The 5979-nt window shown below is 39.0% G+C and overlaps 1 long non-coding RNA gene across 1 annotated transcript; it reads right to left on the minus strand.

The window, feature by feature from the left end:
* Positions 1 to 1468: 1468 nt before the first annotated feature.
* On the minus strand, positions 1469 to 5581 carry LOC134461515 (uncharacterized). The gene is made up of 5 exons (XR_010037312.1): positions 5050 to 5581; positions 4261 to 4339; positions 4094 to 4178; positions 3873 to 3958; positions 1469 to 2039 (listed from the first exon to the last, which is right to left on the minus strand). It is a non-coding gene; the product is annotated as an uncharacterized LOC134461515 (long non-coding RNA).
* Between the last annotated feature and the right edge of the window lie 398 nt (positions 5582 to 5979).

A 5979-nucleotide genomic window follows, 5' to 3' on the forward strand; every position in this document is an offset into this window, starting at 1 on the left:
TACCAAGTACTATTAGGCATGTATGGCAACGGTTTGTAAACTCTTGCTTTAGCATTAGTGAAATCTTAATTAACCCTTTTGTAATGGTTAGTGTGTGATGACTGGTAACATGGCAAACAGTAAGTTGAGGCTCATGTGACTGCCCCTCATGGATGTTTCTGGACATTAACAAATGACTTGATAAGCATTGCTTATGCATTATCAAGGATGTATAACCCATTACTTAAGTATATCTGGGGAACTGATCTAAAGTGAAAGCCTGTTATGGCTTCACAACACATTAACAAATGATTTGATAAGCATTGCTTATGCATTACCAAGGATTTATAACCCATTACTTAAGTATATCTGGGGAACTGATCTAAAGTGAAAACCTGTTAAGGCTTTACAACACATTAACAAATGACTTGATAAGCATTGCTTATGCATTATCAAGAATTTTCAACTCATTACTCACTCATATCTGGGAAACATTTAAAGTGAAAACCTTTCCATGCTTTCCAAAACATCAACAAATGACTTGATAAGCATTGCTTATGCATTATCAAGGATTTATAACCCATTATTTAAGTATACCTGGGGAACTGATCTAAAGTGAAAACCTGTTAAGGCTTTACAACACATTAACAAATGACTTGATAAGCATTGCTTATGCATTATAAAGGATTTATAACCCATTACTTAAGTATATCTGGGGAACTGATCTAAAGTGAAAACCTGTTCAGGCTTTACAACGAATTAACAAATGACTTGATAAGCATTGCTTATGCATTATCAAGAATTTTCAACTCAATACCAACTCATATCTGGCAAACTTTTAAAGTGAAAAGCTTTCCATGCTTTCCAAAACATCAACAAATGACTTGATAAGCATTGCTTATGCATTATCAAGGATTTATAACCCATTACTTAAGTATATCTGGGGAACTGATCTAAAGTGAAAACCTGTTAAGGCTTCACAACACATTAACAAATGACTTGATAAGCATTGCTTATGCATTATCAAGGATTTATAACCCATTACTTAAGTATATCTGGGGAACTGATCTAAAGTGAGAACCTGATAAGGCTTTACAACGCATTAACAAATGACTTGATAAGCATTGCTTATGCATTATCAAGGATTTAAACCCCATTACTTAAGTATATCTGGGGAACTGATCTAAAGTGAAAACCTGTTAAGGCTTTACAACGCATTAACAAATGACTTGATAAGCATTGCTTATGCATGATCAAGGACTTACAACTCATTACTAACGCATATCTGGGGAACTTTTAAAGTGAAAATCTTTCCATGCTTTCCAAAACATCAACAAATGACTTGTTGAGCATTGCTTATGCATGGGAGGCAACATCTGAGAGATCTTACTATTCTCATCAAAAATATTTACAAACCACTTACACAATACATTTGAGATGTGAGATGATGTGCTTCATGGTAACGGTAACACAAGACAGACAACTTCAATATCTTTAACTATTTAATTTTTAAAAGTAACAGTTATCAGCTTAAACAGTAACACAATGAAGAAAGAGAGATGAGGACTAGCAAAATGAAGAGATTAGATGAGGGGAGAGCTTGTGGAGAAGAGAGGGAGGCAAGAGAAGAGATATAGTGCATTCATTAATCAAAATTTTCTACAAGGGCCGGTGGCGTTCATGTGTGCTTCGGATGTCAGTGTTTGGTATTTACGTAATTACCACATGAACAATTTAAAAGATATTTTCTACTGGGCAGCAGCAACGAGCCCGTACTTTTGAGCTCAGCCACTTTGCACTGTAGTTCAGGATTTCCCAAAATAGTTTTTATAATAAAAATATATTGAGAGTCTGTAATAGTGATCTAAAGTGAAAGCTGTAGAAACTGCATGATGACTTCTGTTCAGCTATGAAAATACTCCGGGTGTCGGCGGGCGTTATGGGAGAGAGGTGGCCGGGCGTTCACGGCCGCTATGGGAGATAAAGGGTTAAAGGAACTTCTCTGACGATGATGGTCCTTTGTAAAAAGTTTCAGGGGTAAACTGCCTTCATGATGCTACCTGTGAGGAAACAAACAAAAAAAGCACAGTTTTCAATTATGGGCAATATTATTGGACACAAGTCGTGTAGAAAGCAATATGCACTAAGAAGCAGGAACTCAGGCCGTTATCGACTTTTTCCATATACAGTCCCTTCCAAAGGGTTTGGAACAGAAAGGCGCATGACATTGGAGTACATCTCGTCTTATTTAAACCTACTGTATAAACATGCCATAGGGTCATTTCACGTGAAATCAGACACTTTGGGACCCGACCGACACCAGTGTTAATTTCGTGACGAAATATTTTCGCCATAATTATCGTTAACGATTGTTTTTCCCCTGACGACAATAAAACGATAACGAAAAAAACAGCATGCGTTTGTACGAAAAAATATAACGATATTGATTTATATTTTCGTCAAAAAAATAAAAATGTGACTACAATACCATCGGAGACGAAAACCAATAGGAAGCATTTTTGTTAATATGTCACTGAAACATTGAAAAAGAATTTCCTGATCTTTCGCAAGTCGCGACCCATCTGCTCCGCGTCTCCCTCCCCTCCCTCACACACACAAACACGCAGGCACAGTGACAGGCAGCGTCGGTGCTGCACGCCCGTGACCTTTTTATAACAGCAGTAGCCTACTTTTCAGGGCAATCCTGGCTGGACAAAAATATTGTTGCCCATTTATCCATGACGAAGAAGTTTATGCAGTCATGAAATAGTGGTGGTGCTGTCTGTCCTAAAGTAGCAAACATCTTTCTCTAACGATGCCTTTTTTTTCTCCACTCCCAGTCGCTTTCATGAACCTGCTACCCGACGGTCGTTGTCTGATCTTTTTTCAATGTTCGCTAATGTTTGTAATTTAAGGGTCTATGCGTTGGTACAAGCCTTCTGATAAGAATCACTTTAGTGCTGATAGCAAAGGATTCGGAAGTGTGGAGTTTTGTGACTTGTTTCAGTCAAGGACACTGAAATAGGAAGTAAACGGCCTTTCCACGCTTTCATATGCGTTTTTCCAATAACATCTTGCGAATGCATGCAACATGGACACAACCATGTCAACGAGAGCGCGTATGCCATCACAACTTCGCATCAAGCAAATAATATGCAACAGCTTGCAATACGCGCACGAGGGAGAGAGAGAGAGAGAGAGAGAGAGAGAGAGAGAGAGAGAGAGAGAGAGAGAGACACGTCTTCCAACAGGTGCCTGTAAGCTACCCCGCGACGCTCTTGATTACTGGTATACCCACAAGTATTTTTTCATAACGTGCAGTCCCGTTTTTCCCCCGAAGTCGTAAAATATCGACAGAGCTTTATGAGTGTCGTGGCCATGATTTTTTTTACACATTGGACGCACTGGCTTATAAGACACTCTGGCAGTTTTTGACAATATTTCATGATTACAATATGTCATTTTAATCATTGATTTCCCCAAATTGTATTTTAGTTTGACAATTTTATAGAGAAGTGTAGACAAGAGGAAATGAATGTAATATTTTGGTTGACTAAAATTATTTTAGATTTCGTCGACAAAAATTGTATGAATTTTAGTCAGCTAAAACTAGACTAAGACAAAAATGATTTAGATGACTAAATTGTGACTAAAACTAAAATTGCATTTTCGTCAAGAGACTAAAACTAAATTAATAATTCCTCTCAAAATGAACACTGACCGACACAGATTTCAAATCATACTTGCTGTGCCTGATTAGTAGCAAGGTAGCACCCCAGAACTGCATTTGTGCGAATCTGACACCAATATTAAGGGAGAAACAGACTAGCGAAGGTTTACATATGAGGGTAGGGTATAGTCTACATGTTTCTGACATTGGCTCAGCAACTCACCCTATTGGACCGTCCTCCATTCCTGGTTCCATCCCCCTGGGTGCTCGGTGCTGGCTGTGTCAACGTGCATGGGTGGCTACCCAACACTGTTCAAAAACATGATGAGATTTAGATGAGATTTAATATCAGACAAAATATTTATTACATATCACTAAAAGCAAATACTGTGTCAAGCCCTACATAGCCTAAATAAACAAAACAGTGCCAGCATGCATACTTACACTGGGTCTGCGTCAGGGGGCACTTCCAGGAGATCTGGTCAATACTGTGTCACTGGTGTCAACAGTGAGTGGGCTGAACGTTCATCTGTACAATGTAAACAAACATTTAATTATTTCCCATACACCTAAAACAATTACATGTGTATGACATTAGCTCACTAACTCACCCTATTGGGTCATCCTCCACTCCTGGGTCCATCCCGGTGCTGGCTGTGTCAACATGCATGGGTGGCTGGCTACCCAACACTGTTCAAAAACATGATGATTTAGATGAGATTAAATGTCACAAAAACAATGCCAGCATGTATACTTACACTGGGTCTGTATCAGCGGGCACTTCCACTTATCAAATAAGTCTGTCATGAGCCAACAACTGAGAGAGGAAAAAGTCAACTCACAATTTAGCTTTCATGACAGTAAATTACTACATGAGTGCAAATAAATACATCAGCAGGTTCACAACGCCATGAATTATTTCTGAGGTCAGTAGCCGTAAGAAAGCTTGGGACAAATCATTCATGCAGTCATTTCAGAAGTCAGTAGGCTTAAGCTTACCTCATCTAAACATACAAAAAACAACATGACTCACTACAAAGACCTCAGAAAAGAAACTAACTTACATTTATGGTAGTCCAACACCGTTAGTAATGTGCCAATCTCTTTGCCTACATCTGCAAAGCTACTCAACGTGACACCCCCTCTCAGTTTGTTTACATCCGGCGTCCACCTCTTTCCTGGTGAACCAGAAGCTATGTGTTGACGCCCAGGGGGCTGGGCTACTGGTTCACCAGGAAAGTCCACACCTCTCCCCAATGCAATGAATTAGCTATGCACGATGGGCATGAGATTGTGTATCTTGCAAGCGACAGGGATTCATCTTTCAAATAAGAAAGGACTATGCAGGCAATTGCATGTCTGTTCAGTGAATATCAAAACATTTTAGCAGCCAAACTTACTTGGATGCAACAGCAGCAGCGGCAGCAGCAGGAGTAGGCAGTAGGCAGCAGCAGGCAGGCAGCTCGTCGCATACTCTTCTCGCATTCGCTCCAACTTCTCGTGTCAACTTTGATTAATACTTCAGACACTGTCAACATCCACATGCCAATACGTCCGCGAAAACACCTTGAAATGACGACTCTTCTCCGTTTAGACTTGTAATTGTCCTTCAGCAATATAAACCGTGAACACTGAACAAGACACTGCTTCCTCAAAGTTTAATGTGTCCCCTCAAAGAACGTCCCCTGGAAACGCATCACTGATCACAAAACAACATCCGGTCGATTAACCACTTCCTGGAATATTTGAATCATCCGAGACGATGCTAATTAGACTAGAGAATCTTTGGTATTACCCCTGTAATTAAGAGATCAGAGATTTCTAAAACTAGTGAAAAAGAGTTACAAAGTTAATTGTGTTTCCTGCTGGCCATTTTCGGTTGTTTTGACGGAGAGTAATGAGTATGAATGAGCTGTATTTTACCGCGATTTCAACGTTGTGTCATTTCAACAGTATTCTGGTCAAGGTAAAATAAAATAAAAAATATATATAGGCCTATATTAAAAACGTTTAAAAAAAAACAAAAAAACAATGTCACTGTTAGTTGTACAGCAGATACCCACACATATGAGGTATCAAAATTATGGTTGAGATGTCTAGTTTAAAAAAAAAAAAAAACTTGGGTTGGACTTTCAGTTATGGTGCTGTTGTTAACAAATTGTGTCAGAGTGAATTCTGAGGGTTAACATTACTTGTCCACCTAAGCAGTTGTATGCCTCTATGCAAGTGGGTGTTTGAGTACTCTATTAGTTGTAGAGAACAATATTGCTTAGCAAATTTTGTTAACTAGCATGCTAACTAGCGATTTCTGCTATTTTGCTCTGTGCTTG

The sequence above is a fragment of the Engraulis encrasicolus genome, chromosome 13 (genome assembly GCF_034702125.1).
Source record: "Engraulis encrasicolus isolate BLACKSEA-1 chromosome 13, IST_EnEncr_1.0, whole genome shotgun sequence".
In the NCBI taxonomy this organism is placed as follows: domain Eukaryota; kingdom Metazoa; phylum Chordata; class Actinopteri; order Clupeiformes; family Engraulidae; genus Engraulis; species Engraulis encrasicolus.